Consider the following 21,274-nt stretch of genomic DNA (forward strand, 5'->3'; position numbering starts at 1 on the left):
AAATTAACTGATTGTTTTTATGACTCAAAACCCCATATTATACCAGATATTTCATTTTAGCTATGTGTAAGCATAATCCAGTACTATAGTATTGCTATCTTTAAATAACAACCCTGACATATCTATATATCACTTGTCAGTGTGTTTCAATGGCTTGACTTTATAAATTTGTTCATTAGTTTAAAAAAAATCACTATTTAATACTCTGTAAAACATGTGCATAGGATTTTTGCTATATTATATTTGCTTAAATGGTGGGGTGTTTTCCCATTTGTGAATATCAGTTCATTTCCTAATACATTCTCACAGAACACATACCATTTTTGTTTCAACAAGAACAGTTTGTTAGTTGACAGGCACTGGAAATAAATATCACTGAATCCAACTACCCCCTGATTTTCTTCCTACAGATTTTTTATCATACGAATCACAAAATGAAAATTGGTGCTTTTATAGATATTCTGAAACTCTCAATGCAAAATAATGAAAATGAGACTCTCCCTGGCTTCCTATAATAATATTAGGATATGCAACTGAAAGAACTTTAATTTGAATTCAGAGTGTTTGAGGTTTTGGCTGGTTTGGTTAATTTGATTTGGTTTTTGGTGTTAAAATGTGTTCTGATTCCTGATGGGGCAGTTGTTCTGATCAGTCATTACCTCCTCCTGACAAAAACTTTCATTGGAAAGTTCAAATTAGCATGTCCCAAATATGTGTCTCTGTATTATTTGTAAACCAGAGAGTATTGGATTAGTTTAGTATTCCTATAAAGCAATATTCTCAAATAACTGCCAACCAAAGTAACAGTGTAAGGGATGTCATTTGTACATGGTAATTTTTAACAATGTAATTCTCATCACTCTCAACAAACCTGAATATGTTTGTAAATAACTTTCCAAATTTATCCACTTTTAGAAACAAAAGAGTGAGGCGTTGGACTTAAGTGATCATTTTGCAGTTGAAATAAATCTTGTCCTCTCACCAGTATCTTGCACTTAATATATGTAGCAATACTTTGTATCATCCTATCACAAGTATTTGTTGTGACTCAGTTAATGGCTGATAAATATTTTGTATAAAGTAGAATCTGTACAGAAAAAATATTAGATAAAATGTATTTATTTTTATTATTTTTTAGCTTAGACACTATAATGATGCTCCTTTTTGGCCAGAATTACTGGAAGTGCCTCTTGGTTTTTTATATATATATATATATATATATATATATATATATATATATATATATATATATATATGTTATAGTAAATATATACTCAGTTAGTAGAATTGTGTCACAGATGATCAATGTGGATGTTACAATGTGAAGACAATGTATAATATAAATATAATTCTGTGGTATCATGTTTGATGTAGTCATTTGTACAACCCAAGTCCTCCATCCACTTTTGAAGGCATCCTTTCTTCTCATATCCAAATGCAGTAGCCTGTACCCAGCCTACACTGTAATGACACATCCACTGGCCCTCCTACAATTTCCAAGGACTCCTGGAGACTTCCATTCCCATGGTCACATCCCTCTCCCTATCTCTGGTGAATTCTTAGCTGCATTAATCTTCATCTAACTTTCTGCAGCTAAGCTGTGCCCTTTCTCTAATAGAATAGTTAGCACCAAAACCAAGATAACCAGATTTCTAATAGTCAGCTTCAGGGTCCTGTGAAATACACAGTGCTGCCATTTATACTATGAATGCTACAATTTATCCTATCAAGATTGTCTATGAATGTCCAATATACAGGATATTTGGTTGTACAGACTCAGAATTGTTTTTGGTCTACATATATAAAAAGCTTTACAAAATTTTGAATGGTTTGAAAACACTCAAATATAGTTCTCTGAAACGAACAAAAGCAAAACGCAATTTCTACCCAAAGTTCCCAAGGAGTCAATTCTTCAATCTACACACACTGATTTCCCGATTACCTATGAAACAAAATTCTAATGTCTAAGCCTGTTATATTCAAAGTTCCTGTCACTCTGGCTTCAAACCATGTCCCCATCAAAGGAACCAGCCATTAATCATTTATATTTCTATATCTTAGGCAAATCAAATTAGTAGGGGATCTTCACACTCTGTATTTCATTTTCTTTCTCCCTTTGTGCATACACAAATTCTTCCAACTACACGCAGCACAACAGGACAAGACTGACTATATCTTTTTGAGTCCTGGATTCTGTCCCTCTCCCAGGGCTTTCCTCTTATGGTGATGCTCTGGTCCTCCGTGGAAGGGAGACCATAACTAGGTCCAGTCTGAACTTTCATCTCTTTCCTGTGTTTACGTACCGTCAAACTGGCCTTAGGTAACGAAAAGTCAATTTACATGATGGGGTAAGAGAGGTGATGACTGGTAAGTTCTAATGGAGCCTGAGATCCAGGCCAGAGGAAAGGGATGGCCAGGGAAAGAAAAAATGTAATCAGTTCTTACATGATTAGAGAACTTTCTGCCTATTAGGATAGTTTTAAGCAACAGTCTTGCTTCTTTTAGTCCTGGAACCACTCCATGTCCAGATCATTCTTTCTTACATCATTGCTGGCTTAAGAGAGGAAACTCAGGTCCACTTCTGCTGAAATCTGACAGATGTGAAGGGTTGTTGAGTGGCCTGTGCTGTCTGGGATCCTCTGGGCTACTGGGACCAGACAGAACTGGATGGGGGAGGGGAGTATTGCTTCATACTTTGTAGTTATACTCAGGAAATGGGATTGCCCCTTCCCCCATTGTTAAATTGACTGGCTTTTCCCCACCAGAGGCCAAAGGTGAATTCATTGAAGGCTTGGGCTCTGGTCTTCAGGGACTTCAAAGCAGATAAAGATTATGCATTCGTTTTCTATTTCTGCCAGAATAAGTTACCACAAACTTGGTAACTTAAAACAAGGCAAATTTATTAGCTCGCAACCCTGTCAGTCAGAAGTCCAGATGGTCTTGGCTGGACTCTCTGCTTTGGGTCTCTCACAAGACTGAAATCAAGTGTTTGCCAGCCTGGCCTCTTTTCTGAAGTCTCTAGAATCATTCAGCTTGTTGGCAGAATACAGTTCCTTCCAATTGCAGAGCTAACATCCCATTCCTTTGCTGGCTGTCCTCTGAGAACCTCTCTCAGCTTCTTAAGGTCACCTCACTCCTCCAGGCATTTCTCCTCTCACCCAGCCCCCACCCCATCTTCAAACCAGCGATGGCATGTGATTCATTCTTACACCCTGAGACTTTCTAACTTCAGCTGCTGCTGCATCCTTTCTGTCTCTAGCTTTTGAAAGTTCTCTGCTTTTAAGGACTCATGTGATTATACTGGACCCAAATGAACCAAGATTCTCTCCCTATATTAAGGTCTTTAACCTGAATTACATCTCTTTTGCCATGTAATTTAACATATTTACAGTTTCTTGGGGATTAGGGGGTAGACAACTTTGGTGGCTATAATTTAATCTTCCACAAATCATGAAAAGAATGAGGAACACAGTAAAGATAATGAAGGCATATGGACTACAGATAATGAAGGCATATGGACTACACAGCTGTTCCACATCAAGAAAGCTCATGTCCATAATGAAAGAGGCAGGTGAGTTTTTAAAAGTCAGCAGTGGCAATGGGGAAAGCAGGAAAGGCCCAGTCTTGAGAATGTCGCAACAGCCTATTGAAAATAAGCTGTTGGGTGTTCCAATCAAGACGGTGGGATAGAAGGACCTGGAGCTGACCTCCTCCCACAAATACATCAAAAATACATCTACATGTGGGACAATTGTCACCGAATACCTACTGAAGGCTGGCAGAAGATCTCAGACGCCTAAAAGTGCAAGAAAGATCTCCACGTAACTGGGTAGGACGAAAGGGGAAAAAAAGGAAGCAGGACCTGCACCCCTGGGAGGGAGCTCTGAAAGAGGAAATTTTCCTGCACTCTTAGAAGCCCCCTCACAGGTGTGGAGATCAGCTGGGAAAGAAAGGGAGCTTCACAGGCTCGGAGGAGAGCACATCAACTGGTTTGTGGCAGGCAGAACAGAGACAGACCTGCACAGACAGTCCGTGTCACCACCCTGCACTCCCAAGCCAGTGCATCCACTGGTATGGGCAGGGGCTGGATGCTGAAACTCAGGCCTTAGAGGAAAGACCCAGGGACAGGACTGGGGTTGCCTGTGCAGAGACAGCCTGAAGGGGCTAGCGTGTAGTACCACCGCAACCAGGGGGTGTACACAGAAGAAGCCTGAGCTTGCCACAGAAGCTAAGCGCCATTGTTAAGGAGTGTGCAAAGCAGGGGGGTGGGGGGTGGGGTGGAGGGTAGGGCCCAGCATTGCAGTCTAACTCTTTGCATCCTCATAGTGGGCATGGTGCTGCCACTGAAACCCCATTATTAATGCACATGCAAGCAAAAGGAAGGGCAGGGCCCGCCATAGCAGCCTCTTTTGCCAAGCGCTCTCATCTGGCTCAGCACCACTTCTACGAGTTCCGAGAGTGCACAAGCGCCAGTGGGTTGACCACAGGCAGAGGCAGAGCTGAAATCAGAGCTGATCACCAGGGGCCAAACAACTTAGGAAGCAGGGCTGAAATCTGAGCCCTCTCCCTGTGGCTGTGAGATATGTGGATTTATGCCACCACCAATGGCTTTGTAAACTCAGCACCTGCAGGGCATCCAAGTGAACAATGGGTGCTCCCTGGCTGGGATGGGTCTGACCTTAGAACCTGTGGGCTTTGTGGTATGTGCCCATGGAGGCTGGGCTGGGCCAGGGTCTAGGCTGCCCCCATTGCTCCCACAGCAGGTCCAGGTGCATGACTACTGTGGTCCTGGTAGCTGACTTCAGTGGATCTGAGCCTATGGATGTTATGCTGGTGGCTTTGTGAAAAAAATGCCTCAGGCATATTAGGGCCGATTGCCAGCCTTCCCATGGTTGAGGCAGGGCTGAAGGTGGTGCCCAAAACGGTAAACTTTGTGAGCCCACACAACGGGTGAAAGAGAGACACCACAGAGTTCATATCCTGCTGGACAGCTCTGGTGGAGGAATACTCAGTGGCTCCTCTCCCAGTGGGAGTGCTCCAATATCCCGCCTACCTCACACCGCAGTTCAGAAATGGATCTGGAGACTTCTACTCCAGCAACTAAGGAGGAGACCTGCCCCCAAAAGGGCTGTGACAATCACAAAGAGGAGTTCTTGCGCAACAGCCAGTGCAGGCTCTGATCACCACAACACAAGTCACACCCCCTATCAAGGGGATAATGGCCAGCACACATGGAGGAAAGAGGTGGAAGGCATCTACACTAAAAACAGCCCTTGCACCAAAAATATTAAACCCACACAGTCTACACAGGGATGCTTCCACATAAAAATAGCCTTCCAAGAACACAGTTTTTTTCTCCTAAATATATAGAGTAAGAGAAATATAAGTAAAATGAAGAAGCAGAGAAACCACTCCAAATTTAAAGATTAAGTGAATTCCCCTGAAAGAACAAACAATAAAATAGAACACTTCAGTCTAATAGACACCAGGTTCAAAAAGGAGATAATGAAAATACTGAAGGAATTAAGAAAGGATATCGATTAAAATGCAGATTACTGTAAATAGGAACAAGAAACTATAAAGAGAGGCCAAGAAAAATTAGAAAATTCATTTACTGAGATGAAAGCTGAGCTAAAGGTAATAAAAAGCAGACTGAATAAGGCAGAAAAATGAATAAGTGGTCTGGAAGATAGAATAATGGAAATCACCCAAGCAGAACAGCAGACAGAAAGCCAAATGAAAAAAATGAAAGCAATATAAGAGACCTATGGGATAATATAAAGCATGCCAATCTGAGCATAATAGGGGTACCCAAAGGACAAGAAAGAGAAAAGGGGATCAAAAATGTATTTAAAGAAATTATTGCTGAAACCAAATCTAAAGAAGGAAAGAGATATCCAGGTAAAGGCACAGAGGGTCCCAAACAAGATGAACCCAAACAGACATACACCAAGACATATTACAATTAAAATGGCAAAAGTTAAAGAAAAAGTGAGGATTCAAAGGCAGCAAGAGAAAAAGAGTTAATTATGAGTGAACTGCTATAAGGCTATCAGCTGATTCCTCTACAGAAACGTTGCAGGCTAGAAGGGAGTAGCAAGATATATTCAAATTTCTGAAAGGGAAAAATTTGCAACCCAGGATATTCTACCCAACAAGATTATCACTTAGAATAGAAAGAGAGATAAAGAGTTTCTCAGACAAGCAAAAACTAAAAGAATACAGCAATACTAAACGTATCCTAAAAGAAATATTGAAAGGACTTTTCTAAATAGAAAAGAAGCAAAAATCGATACGAATGAGTAATGACAACTGGGAAGTAAATCATCTAAATAAGCTCGTATACAGGGCCCTGAACCAAGATGGCAGAGTAGAAGGACGTGCTCTCACTCCCTCTTGTGAGAACACCAGAATCACAACTAGCTGCTGGACATTCATTGACAGGAAGACACTGGAACTCAGCAAAAAAAGATACCCCACATCCAAAGACAAAGGAGAAGCCACAATGAGACGGTAGGAGTGGTGCAATCACATTAAAATCAAATCCCATAACTGCTGGGTAGGTGACTCACAGACTGGAGAAAACTTATACCACGGAAGTCCACCCACTGGAGTGAAGGTTCTGAGCCCCACCTCAGACTTCCCAACCTGGGGGTCTGGCAACGGGAGGAGCAATTCCTAGAGATTCAGAATTTGAAGGCTAGTGGGATTTGATTGCAGGACTTTGACAGGACTGGGGGAAACAGAGACTCCACTCTTGAAGGGCACACACAAAGTAGTGTGAGCATTGGGACCCAGGGGAAGGAGCAGTGACCCCAGGGGAGACTGAACCAGACCTACCTGCCAGTGTTGGAGGGTCTCCTGGCTCACCATGAGGACAGGGATTCTGGGAGCAGAGGTTCTGGGAAATGCTCCTTGGCATGAGTCCTCCCAGAGTCTACAATTAGCACCACCAAAGAGCCTACTTAGGCTCCAGTGTTGGGTTGCCTCAGGCCAAACAACCAACAGGGACGGAACCCAGCCCCACCCATCAGTAGTCAAGCTGAATAAAGTTTTACTGAGCTCTGCCTGCCAGAGAAACAGTCAGCTGTACCCATCATCAGTCCATCCTATGAGGAAACTTGCACAAGCCTTTTAGATAGCCTCATCCACTAGAGGGCAGACAGCAGAAGCAAGAAGAACTACAATCCTGCAGCCTATGGAACAAAAACCACATTCACAGAAAGACAGACAAGATGAAAAGGCAGAGGGCTACGTACCAGATGAAGGAACAAGGTATAACCCCAGAAAAACAACTAAATGAAGTGGAGATAAGCAACCTTTCAGAAAAAGAATTCAGAATAATGATAGTCAAGATGATCCAGGACCTCGGAGAAAGAATGGAGGCAAAGATTGAGAAGATAAAAGAAATGTTTAACAAAGACCTAGAAGAATTAAAGAAGAAGCAAACAGAGATAAACAATACAATAACTGAAATGAAAACTACACTAGGAGGAATCGGTAGCAGAATAACTGAGGCAGAAGAACAGATAAGTGACCTGGAAGACAGAATGGTGGAATTCACTGCAGCGGAATAGAATAAAGAAAAAAGAATGAAAAGAAATGAAGACAGCCTAAGAGACATCTGGGACAACATTAAACGCAACAACATTCGCATTATAGGGGTCCCAGAAGGAGAAGAGAGAGAGAAAGGACCTGAGAAGATATTTGAAGACATTATAGTCGAAAACTTCCCTAACATGGGAAAGGAAAGAGCCACCCAAGTTCAGGAGTACAGAGAGGCCCATGCAGGATAAAACCAAGGAGAAACACACTGAGACACATAGTAATAAAACTGGCAAAAATTAAAGACAAAGAAAAATTATTGAAAGCAGCAAGGCAAAAATGACAAATAACATACAAAGGGAAATCCCATAAGGTTAACAGCTGATTTCTCAGCAGAAACTCTACAAGCCAGAAGGGAGTGGCATTATATACTTAAAGTGATGAAAAGGAAGAACCTACAACCAAGATTACTCTACCTGGCAAGGATCTCACTCAGATTTGATGGAGAAATCAAAAGGTTTACAGAGAAACAAAAGATAAGAGAATTCAGCACCACCAAACCAGCTCTACATCAAATGCTAAAGGAACTTCTCTAAGTGGGAAACACAAGAGAAGAAAAGGACCTACAAAAACAAACACAAAACAATTAAGAAAATGGTCATAGAAACATACATATCAATAATTACCTTAAATGTGAATGGATTAAGTGCTCCAACCATAAGACACAGGCTTGCTGAATGGATACAAAAACAAGACCCATATATATGCTGTCTACAACAGAGCCACTTCAGACCTAGGGACACACAAAGACTGAAAGTGAGGCTATGGAAAAAGATATTCCATGCAAATGGAAATCAAAAGAAAGTTGGAGCAGCAATACTCATATCAGATAAAATAGACATTAAAATAAAGAATGTTACAAGAGACAGGACGGGCACTACATGAAGATCAAGGGATCAATCCAAGAAGAAGATATAACAATTAGAAATATATATGCACCCAACATAAGAGCATCTCAATACATAAGCCAACTGCTAACAGCTCTAAAAGAGGAAATCAACAGTAACACAATAATAGTGGGGGACTTGAAGACCTCACTTACACCAATGCACAGATCATCCAAAATGAAAATAAATAAGGAAACAAGCTTAAAATGACACAATAGACCAGATAGATTTAATTAATATTTATAGGACATTCCATCCAAAAAGAGCAGATTACACTTTCTTATCAAGTGCGCACGGAACATTCTCCAGGATATAGATCACATCTTGGGTCACAAATCAAGCCTCAGTAAATTTAAGAAAACTGAAATCATATCAAGCATCTTTTCTGACTACAACACTATGAGATTAGAAATGAATTACAGGGAAAAAAACCGTAAAAAACACAAACACATGGAGGCTAAACAATACGTTACTAAATAACCAAGAGGTCACTGAAGAAATCAAAGAGGAAATAAAAAAAATACCTAGAGACAAATGACAAGAAAAACAAGACGATCCAAAACAATTGGGATGCAGAAAAAGCAGTTCTAAGAGGGAAGTTTATAGCAATACAATTGTACCTCAAGAAACAAAAATCTCAAACAATCTAACATTACACCTAAAGGAACTAGAGAAAGAAGAACAAACAAAACTCAAAGTTAGCAGAAGGAAAGAAATCATAAAGATCAGAGCAGAAATAAATGAAATAGAAACAAAGAAAACAATAACAAAGATCATTAAAACTAAAAGCTGGTTCTTGGAGAACATAAACAAAATTGATAAACCACATAAACAAAATTGATAAACCACTAGCCAGAATTGTCAAGAAGAGGAGGGAGAGGACTCAAATCAATAAAATTAGAAATGAAAAAGGAGAAGTTACAACAGACACCGAAGAAATACAAAGCACCCTAAGAGACTACTACAAGCAACTCTATGCCAATAAAATGGACAACCTGGAAGAAGTGGACAAAATCTTAGAAAGGTATAACCTTCCAAGACTGAACCAGGAAGAAATAGAAAACATGAACAGACCAATCACAAGTAATGAAATTGAAACTGTGATTAAAAATCTTCCAACAAACAAAAGCCCAGGACCAGATGGCTTCACAGTGAATTCTATCAAACATTTAGAGAAGAGCTAACACCCATCCTTTTCAAACTCTTCCAAAATATTGCAGAGGAAGGAACACTCCCAAACTCATTCTATGAGGCCACCATCACCCTGATACCAAAACCAGACAGAGATACTACAGAAAAAGAAAATTACAGACCAATATCACTGATGCATATACATGCAAAAATCCTCAACAAAATACTAGCGAACAGAATCCAACAACATATTGAAAGGATCATACACCATGATCTAGTGGGATTTATCCCAGGGATGCAAGGATTCTTCAATATATGCAAATCAATAAATGTGATACACCATATTAACAAACTGAAGAATAAAAACCATATGATCATCTCAATAGATGCAGAAAAAGCTTCTGACAAAATTCAACACCTATTTATGATAAAAACTCTCCAGAAAGTGGGCATAGAGGGAACCTACCTCAACATAATAAAGGCCATATATGACAAAACCACAGCAAACATCATTCTCAATGGAGAAAAACTGAAAGCATTTCCTCTAAGATCAGGAAAAAGATAAGGATGTCCACTCTCACCACTATTATTCAACATAATTTTTGGAAGTCGTAGCCATGGGAATCAGAGAAGAAAAAGAAATAAAAGGAATACAAATTGGAAAAGAAGTAAAACTGTCACTGTTTGCAGATTACATGATACTATACATAGAGAATGCTAAAGATGCCACCAGACAACTACTAGAGCTAATCAATGAATTTGGTAAAGTTGAAGAATACAAAATTAATGTACAGAAATCTCTTGCATTCCTATACACTAATGATGAAAAATCTGAAAGAGAAATTAAGGAAACACTCCCATTTACCACTGCAAGAAAAAGAATAAATACCTAGGAATAAACCTACCTACGGAGACAAAAGACCTGTATGCAGAAAACTATAAGACACTGATGAAAGAAATTAAAGATGATACCAACAGATGGAGAGATATACCATGTTCTTGGATTGGAAGAATAAATATTGTGAAAATGACTATACTACCCAAAGCAATCTACAGATTCAATGCAATCCCTATCAAATTACCAATACCATTTTTTACGGAACTAGAACAAAAAAATCTTAAAATTTGTATGAAGACACAAAAGACCCTGAATAGCCAAAGCAGTCTTGAGGGAAAAAAACAGAGCTGGAGGAATCATACTCCCTGACTTCAGACTATACTACAAAGCTAAGGTAATCAAGACAATATGGTACTGGCACAAAAACAGAAACATAGATTACTGGAACAAGATAGAAAGCCTAGAGATAAACCCATGCACCTATGGTCAACTAATTTATGACAAAGGAGGCAAGGATATAGCATGGAGAAAAGACAGTCTCTTCAATAAGTGGTGCTGGGAAAACTGGACAGCTACATGTAAAAGAATGAAATTAGAACACTCCCTAACACCATACACAAAAATAAACTCAGAATGGATTAGAGACCTAAATGTAAGACCGGACACTATAAAAGGCTTAGAGGAAAGCATAGGAAGAACACTCTGACATAAATCACAGCAAGATCTTTTTAGATCCACCTCCTAGAGTAATGGAAATAAAAACAAAAATAAACGAAAGGGACCTAATGAAACTTCAAAGCTTTTGCACAGCAAAGGAAACTATAAATAAGACAAAAAGACTACCCTCAGAATGGGAGAAAATATTTGCAAATGAATCAATGGACAAAGGATTAATCTCCAAAATATATGAACAGCTTGTGAGGCTCAATATTAAGAAAACAAACAACCCAATCCAAAAATGGTCAGAAGACCTAAACAGACATTTCTCCAAAGAAGATATACAGATGGCCAAGAAGCACATGAAAAGCTGCTCAACATCACTAATTATTAGAGAAATGCAAATCAAAACTACAATGAGGTATCACCTCACACCAGTTAGAATGGGCATCATCAGAAAATCTACAAACAACAAATGATGAAGAGGGTGTGGAGATAACAGAACCCTCTTGCACTGTTGGTGGGAATGTAAATAGATACAGCCACTATGGAGAACAGTATGGAGGTTCCTTAGAAACCTCAAATACAATTACCATATGACCCAGCAATCCCACTACTGGGCATATACCCAGAGAAAACCATAATTCAAAAAAGACACATGCACCCCAATGTTCATTGCAGCACTATTTACAATAGCCAGGTCATGGAAGCAACCTAAATGCCCATCGACAGATGAATGGATAAAGAGGATGTTGCACATATATGCAATGGAATGTTACTCAGCATAAAAAGGAACACAATTTGGTCATTTGTAGAGACTGTCATACAGAGTGAAGAAAGTCAGAAAAAGAAAAACAAATATTGTATATTAACGCATATATGTGAAATCTAGAAAATGGTACAGATGAACCAGTTTGCAGGGTAAAAATAGAGACGCAGGTGTAGAGAACAAACGAATGGACACCATGGTGGGAAAGCAGCAGGGGCTGATGGGATGAATTGGGAGACTGGGATTGACATATATATACTAATATGTTTAAAATAGATAACTGAGCTCCCCTGGTGGCACAGTGGTTGAGAATCTGCCTGCTAATGCACAGGACACGGGGTTGAGCCCTGGTCTGGGAAGATCCCACATTCTGTGGAGCAGCTGGGCCCATGAGCCACAACTACTGAGCCTGCGCATCTGGAGCCTGTGCTCCACAACAAGAGAGGCCAAGACAGTGAGAGGCCCGCGCACCGCGATGAAGAGTGGTCCCTGCTCGCTGCAACTACAGAAAGCCCTCGCATAGTAACGAAGACCCAACACAGCCAAAAATAAATAATAAATAAATTTATTTTTTAAAAAAAGATAATAAGAACCTGCTGTATGTATATGTGTATATATATATTATATACATATATATATATTATATATATATATATAAAGACAGAGTGCCAGATTGGATAAAAAAACAAGATCCTACAATATGCTGCATACAAGAGACCCACTTTAGGGCAAAGGACATATATAGATTGAAAGTCATGGTATAAAAAATGATATTTCATGCAAATGGAAATGACAAGAAAGCGGCTCACAATACTCATATCAGACAAAGCAGACTTTAAAACAAAGGCCATAAAGAAAGATAAAGGACACTATATAATGATAGAAGGATCAATACAAGAAGAGGATATTACACCCATCAACATATATGCAATATAGGAGCACCCAAATACAGAAAACAACAGATATAAAGGGAGAACTTGAAGGGAATACAATAAGAGTAGGAGACTTTAACACCCTACTCACATTAATGGACAGATCTCCTAGAGAGAATATCAATAAGGCAACAGAGATCCTAAATGATACAATAGGACAGTTAGACTTACCTGACATTTTCAGGACATTACATCCAAAAAAACCAGAATAAACATTCTTTTCAAGTGCACATGGAACACTCTATAGGACTGACCACACACTGGGGAACAAAATAAGCCTTAACAAATTTAGTAGTATGGAAATTATTTCAAGCATCTTTTCTGACCACAATGGCATGAAACTAGAAGGCAGCCACAGAAAAAGAAACGAGAAAAGCATGAATACATGGAGAGTAAACAATATGCTGCTAAAAAAAAAACAACAGGTCAGTGATGAAATCAAAAAGGAACTTAAAACATACCTTGAGACAAATGAAATGAGAATACAACCATACAAAATCTATGGGATGCATCAAAAGCAGTTCTTAGAGGGAAGTTCATACAATACAGACCTTCCTCAAAAAAAAAAAAAGAAGAAGAAAAAAAAGAAAAGAAAAACCTCAAATAACCTAATCTACTACCTAAAAGAATTAGAAAAAGAAGAACAAAACCTAAAGTCAGCAGAAGGAGGGAAATATGAAGATCAGAGAGGAAATAAATAGTATAGAGATAAACAATAGAAAAAAATCAATAAAACCAAGAACTGGTTCTTTGAAAGTGTAAACAAAACTGAAAAACCTCCGGCCAGGCTCACCAAGAAGAAAAGAGAGAGGACCCAAATAAACAAAATAAGAAATGAAAAAGGAGAAATAATAGTGTGGAAATACAAAAAACCTTAAGAGAATAGTATGAACAATTATATGCCAACAAATTAAGCAACTTAGAAGAAATAGACAAGTTTCTAGAAACATACGGTCCACCAAAACTGAATCAAGAAGAAATAGATAATTTGAACAGACCAATCACTAGAAATGAAATAAAATCTGGAATAAAGACACTCCCCCCCCCCAAAAAAAATGTCCAGGACTTTTGGCTTCACAGGTGAATTCTACGAAACATACAAAGAAGAACTTATACTGATTCTTCTCAAATTCTTCCGAAAGATTGAAGCAGAGGGAGCACTCCAAAAGACATTCTATGAAGCCACCATCACCCTGATACCAAAACCAGACAAAGATACCATGAAAAAAAGAAAATTACAGGCCAATATCTTTGATGAATATAGATGCAAATATTCTCAACAAAATATTAGCAAACCAAATCTAACAACATATGAAAAAGATCATACACGATGACCAAGCTGGATTCATCCCAGGGTCAGAAAGAAGGTTCAACATACACAAATCAATCAATGTGATACACCAAAACAACAAAAGAAAAAACCACATGATCATCTCAATAGATGCAGAAAAAGGATTTGATAAAATTCAACCTCCCTTCATGACAAAAACTCTTCCCAAAGTGGGTATTGAGGGAACATATCTCAATATAATAAAAGTTATTTATGACAAACCCACAGCCAATGTAGTACTCAACAGTGAAAGGCTGAAAGCCTTCTTACTAAAATCAGGAACAAGGCAATGATGCCCACTCTCACCACTTCTATTCAACATAGAATTGACAGTCCTAGCCAGAGCAATCAGACTAGAAAAAATAAAAATTATCCAAATTGGAAGAGAAAAGGTAAAATTGTCATTATATGAAGATGACATGATACTATATATAGAAAACCTTAAAGACTCCACACAAATACTGCTAGAACTGATAAATGAATTCAGCAAGGTAGCAGGATACAAGATTAACATACAGAAATAGGTTGCATTTCTTTATACTAACAATGAAATATCAGAAAGGGAGTATAAAAAATTCCCTTTAAGATCACATCAAAGCAATAAAATACTTAGGAATACACTTGACCAAGGAGATGAAAGACTTATATGCTGAGAATTATAAAACATTAATAAAGGAAACTGATGTTGATTCAAAGAAATGGAACGATATCCCATGCTCTTGAACTGGAAGGATTAATATTGTTAAAATGGCCATTCTACCCAAAGCAACGTACAGATTTAATGTGATCCCTATCAAATCTTTCACAGCACTAGAACAAATAATCCAAAAATTTACATGGAACCATAAAAGATCCAGAATTGCCAAAGCAATCCTAAGGAAAAAGAACAAGGCAGGAGGCATAACCCTCCCAGTAGAGTATTTTAGACAATACTACAAAGCTAAAGTAATCAAAACAGTGTGGTAACTAATTAATCAATTAATCTTCAACAAAGCAGGCAAGAATATACAATGGAGAAAAGTCAGTCTCTTCAGCAAGTGGTGCTGGGAAAGTTGGACAGCTTCATGTAAATCAATAAAGTTAGAACACACCCTCACACCATACACCAAAAAAACCTCAAAATGGCTTAAAGACTTAAATAATAAGGCACAACACCATAAAACTCCTAGAAGAGAAGAACATAGGCAAAACATTCTCTGACGTAAGCCAAACCAATGTTTTCTTAGGTCAGTCTTCCAAGGCAAGAGAAATAAAAACAAAAATAAACAAATGGGACCGAATTAAACTCAAAAGTTTTGCACAGCAAAGGAGACCATAAGCAAAATGAAAAGACAACCAGAATGGGAGAAAATATTTGCAAATGATGTGACCGACAAGGGCTGAATCTCCAAAATACAAACAGCACATACAACTCAACAACAATAAAACAAACAACCCTATCAAAAAATAGTCAGAAGAACTTAATAGACATTTCTCCAAAGAAGACATACAGATGGTCAATAAGCATATGAAAAGATGCTCAGCATCACTAATTATTAGAGAACTGCAAATCAAAACTACAGTGAGGTACCACCTCACAGGGGTCCAAATGGCCATCATTAAAAAGTCTACAAATGACAAATGCTTGAGGGGGTGTGGAGAAATAGGAACCCTCCTACACTGTTTGTGGGAATGTAAATTGGTGCAGCCACTATGGAACGATATGGAGTTTCCTCCAAAAACTAAAAACAGAGTTGCCTATGATCTGGCCATCCCATTCCTGTGCATATATCCAGACAAAGCTATAATTTAAAAATAAACATGCACCTCTATGTTCACAGCAGCACTATTCACAGTAGCCAAGACATGGAAACAACCTAAATGCCCATTGACAGAGGAATGGATAAAGAAGGTGTGATACGTATATACAATGGAATATTACTCAGCCATAAAGAACAATGACATAATGCCATTTGCAGCCACATGGTTGGACCTAGAGATTATCATACCAAGTGAAGTAAGTCAGAAAGAAAAAGACAAAGACCATATGATATCACTTATATGTGGAATCTAAAATATGATACATATGAAGTGATCTATGAAACAGAAATATACTCACAGACATAAAGAAGAAACTTGTTGTTGCCAAGGGGATAGGCATAGGTGGAGGGATGGATTGGGAGTTTGGGATTAGCAGATGCAAACTATTATATATAGAATTGTTAAACAAGGTCCTACTATATAGCACAGGGAACTATATCATATTCAATATCCTATGATAAACCATAATGGAAAAGAATGTGAAAAAGAATGTATACATATATGTATAACTGAATCATTTTGCTGTACAGCAAAAATTAACATAACATTGTAAATAAATTATACTTCAAGACAATAAGTTTTTAAAAAGAAAGAAAATAAGCTGTTGGGATGTGGTATGATATAATGCAGTATATGCTCTTGACCATCTAACGGTATACGTTGCTGTTTATCCTATAGCCAGAATACATAGGTATTTGAATTAAAGGGTGCAAGAAGGAATTATCTCATTATTATACCTAATAACCAACTTATTTTTCTCCCCATGTCTTAAAATTTTGGTTTTGCTTGTTGAGAGGAAGTAGTTTCCAAATGAGGGATACTCTGACCAGAGGACATGATATTTCCATTACCTGGAATTGATGCTACCACATGGCCATTTTGTTCTCTCACTGAGTCAACAGGAGAGGAACTGATTGATCCCAATTTATTAAGTTGAAATAAGATTTCTTCTACAAAGTAGTGGCAAGATTGTATTTGGAGCCCAGAGGATTCTCCATGGAGCCTTTTAGTACTTCTGTGTCAAACAGTAAATGTAGTAGAAAACTAGAGCAACCCAATAAAGGCAGGACCATGAAGAACACTGACCCTTCAGGACTGAAGTTTTGGGTCATATCATTAGCAAAAAACCTCACATAGCTATCTGATTATATGATATATGACATGTATCCATCATTATGGTATCAGATAGAGTACTTTCAGTACCTTAAAAATAATCTGTGCTCTGCCTATTCATCCTTCCCCTCCACCCCTAACCCTTAGTAACCACTAATATTTTTACTGTCATCATATTTTTGACTTATCCAGAATGTCATATAGTGGGAATCATATAATATGTAGCCTTTTTGAATTGGTTTCTTTCACTTAGTAATATGCATTTAAAATTATTCTATGTCTTTTTAATACTAAATAATATTCCACTGTCTGGACGGACAACAGTTTACCCATTTTCCTACTGAAGAACATCATGATTGCTTCCAAGTTTGGGCAATTATGAATAAAGCTACTATAAACATCTGTGTGCAGGTTTTGAGTAGACATAAATTTTTCAACTACTTTGGGTAAATACCAAGAAGTGTGATTGCTGGGTCATGTGGGATGAGTATCTTTAGTTTTATAAGAAAACATCAAACTCTCTTCCAAAGTGTCTGTACCATTTTGCATTCTTACCAGCAATGAATGTGAGTCCCTGTGCCTCCGCATCCTTGTCAACATTTGTTGTTGTCAGTGTTTTGCATTTGGGCCATTCTAATAAGTGTGTAGTGGTATATTATTGTCATTTTAACTTGCATTTCCCTGATGATAAATGATGTGGAGCATCTTTTCATATGCTTATTTGCCATCCATATATCTTCTTTGCTGAGGTGTCTGTTAAGGTCTTTGGTCCATTTTAAAATCAGGCCCATCTCCTTTTTCCCTTGCACCTTTTGGATGGGGAAAAAATGAATTGTTTGTCCTACTGAGATTCTCCATTTTGGATTTTGCTGATTGTATTTTCATAGTGTAATTTAACATGTTATTCTCTTCCCTGTATTTCTTATAAAGTGGTATTTAGATCTAAACTGACATTTGATAAGATTAGTTTTGCTTGGAATTAGGGAGGAGGGCTCTTTCAGAGGTGATATTTCAAGTTTCTAACTTTCGTAAAGATGTTCAAAATAGCTGCTTCTTTTCTGCAATATTATTCATCATTTATGACCATTCATTAATTCCTTAGGGTTTGAAAGTTATAATTCTCTCATCCCCCTTTTTTGTTTATTATTTGGAATGCTTTATAGAGAGATTTGTCTTTATACTTTAATAATTCCAATAAACATATTAAATAGGAAAGGCAGGGTCAATGCAATTGTCCCCCTAAGTACCAGTTTTAAATGTATTAAAGTGGTGCCTTACAAGCATCCAAAGTTGACCATGTGACATTTTTGTAGTGTTGTTATTAATTCATTAATTTAAACATCCTATACAATTCAACTCTTACAGTTATTATCTTACTGATACTCAAAATTTCCGATATTTGACTAGCAGGAGCTTGTTCACATTGGCTCCTGAGTCCTTTGGGCACAATCTAGTCTCCAAGGTCTCCTTGCTTTTCAGTATGACAAGATATTCTGGGCCTACTTTATGTTCCCAGACTTAGTAATAGCCACATATCAAAACACCATGGTTCCTTTTTTTTGTGGTACTTATAGACCCCAATTCAGTGCTAGTTGTACTTATTGCTACTTGGTTGATCATTGCTTCTAGATATTTTCTGTCCAGAGCTACGATATATATATATATATAACTCAGACTGAAAACTCCTAACTGAAATTTAGGGCTATAAAGTTTTTCTTAACTTCATTTATCTTATATTATACATGGTACTTTAAGCCATGAGGCTGCATGAGGTTACTAAAGGGGTAAATGTAGATAGAGCAGAGAAGATATTTCAAGGACTGAACTGTGGGGTACCCCAGCAGTGAAGACTAAGAGGAAAGGACCACTGAGGCAGGAGGAAAACTAAGGGAGTGTGGTGTTCTAAAAACCATGTGAAGAAAACGGATCAAAGAGAAGGGCACAATCAATGGTATACAATTCTGCTAATTGATCAATTAAAATGAGGTCTGGAAATTGATCACTGGATTTATTCATGTGAAGCATTTGATGTTATTGATGAAAGTAGTTGTGGTGGAATGGTGGAAGCAAAAAAACTAATTTGAGTTGGTGGGAAAAGAATTAGAGAAGAGGAATTAAATGAGGAGTATAGATGAAGGCTTGGTCTTAGAAACATGGAGCATCCATAGGAACAGAAGGGAAGACAGATAATATGAATACAAATATAGGTGGAGAGTAAATGTAGTGAGGCAGGTTGCAATATTTCTCTCCTGATTTTTTTCTGTTTCATCAGTGACTTCCCTAGTCAAGGTCAGCTGACAATGAAAGTTGGGAAAGAAATATTGAAAGTTTGAGAAGAGAAGTCATTCAGGAAAGAAAGTAATTGGGTTATTAAAAGGTATTATGTTTGGGGGTGGGATCAAGGTGGCAGCATAAGAGGATATGGAGCTCATCTCCCCCCACAAACACATTAAAAATACATCTACATGTGGAACAATTCTCACTGAAAACTAACTGGAAACTGGCAGAAGTACTCCTGTACAACCAAGACTGTAAGAAAGATACACACATAATTGGATAGGAAGGGAAGAAAAGCAATCAGGTCAGGACCTGTGCCCCTGGGAGGGAACTCAGATAAAAAAGGAGATTACATAGGCAGACAGTCACCCTGGGGAGTGAGTAGATAGAGCCACAGATTGGGCACCACAGTCCTGGGATTCTACACGAGGGAGATAAGTCCCCTTGGCTGGTTGGAGGACCACTGAGACAAACAGAAGGGCTGTGTAATGCCTGGACTATGCTCATGAAGAGCACATGCATGCTGGCTAGCCCACATGGCAGAGACAGTTCTGCTCTAGTGGCTGCTGGGTTTCCCACAATCACCTTGCCTCATGCCCCAACCTGAGCCAAGTAAACCTTCTGGCTCTGCTCACTTTACATCGCAGGGTGGCATTGTATCTGGGGTCATCAAGCCCAAGGAAAAGATATCAAGGGTGGCATTGGATCTGGGGTAGTCAGGCCCAGGGAAAAGAGTTGACTGTGGGACACAGCACCTACCCAGGGTGGAACCTGGAGAAATTGGGTGGTGGCTATTGTTGGTGCTTACTCTGCATCACCCCAGAAGCAGTCCAGATCTCTGGCTGCAGCTGCTCCAGCACATTGACCATTTTAAAAGGGAACTAGAAAATATAAAAAAGATCCAATAAGAAATGAAGAATTCAATAGATGAAATATAAAACACACTAGAAGGGAGATTGGATCAGACGGCAGAGGAATAGGATATGGAGCTCACCTTCTCCCACAAATACATCAAAAATACTTCTATATGTGTAATGATTCTCACAGAACATCTAATGAATGCTGGTAGAAGACCTCAGACTTCCAAAAGGACAAGAAAATCACCACATAACTGGGTAGGACAAGAGAAAAAAGAAAGAAAGAGAGAGAGAGAGGGGGAGAGAAAGAAAGAAATCAGGATGGGACCTGTGCTCCAGGGAGGAAGTTGTGAAAGAGGAAAGGTTTCCACACACTGGGAAGTCCCCTCACTGGTGGGGAGATCAGCTAGGCAGAGGGGGAGTTTCAGAGCCTCAGAGGAGAGCACAAAAAGCAGATGTGGAGGGCAAATCATAGAGAGACCTGCACAGATGGTCAGTGCCACTGCCCAGCACTCCCCAGCCTGAGATGCTCATTTGCTGGAGTGGGCAGGGGCTGGGTGCTGAGGCTCAGGCTTCAGAGGTCAGATGCTGGGGAGAGGACTGGGGTTAGCTGTGTAGAGACAGCCTGAGGGGGCTAGAGTGTGGTACACCACAACTGAGGGAGTATGGGAAGAAGCCTGGGCCTGCCAGGGAGGCAAGGTGCCATTGTTGGGAGCAAGCAAGGAGAGGGGCGGGATCACCATAGGAGCTTCTTTCTCCATGTGTGCTCTCAGGTGGCAGGGCACTTCCTACATGAACTCCAGGGGGTGAACACTAGTCACCAGTGCCTTCTCAGACTCCAGAGGCAGGCAGGGACAGCTGCCACTGCCAAGGGTCCCACAACCAGGCAGCTGTCACTGCTGCCAACTTCCTAGGAGCATGCATGGTCTGCTGCCCCCATTACCACAGGTCCCACAACTGGGCACCAACCGCTGCCCCCAGCTCCCTGAAAGTACATGGGGCCTAATGCTGCCACCACTGCCGAGGGTCCCATGACCAGGTGCCAACTGCTCCCCCTGCCTTCCTGGGAACATGCATG

Source organism: Kogia breviceps, chromosome 12, assembly GCF_026419965.1.
Source record: "Kogia breviceps isolate mKogBre1 chromosome 12, mKogBre1 haplotype 1, whole genome shotgun sequence".
In the NCBI taxonomy this organism is placed as follows: domain Eukaryota; kingdom Metazoa; phylum Chordata; class Mammalia; order Artiodactyla; family Physeteridae; genus Kogia; species Kogia breviceps.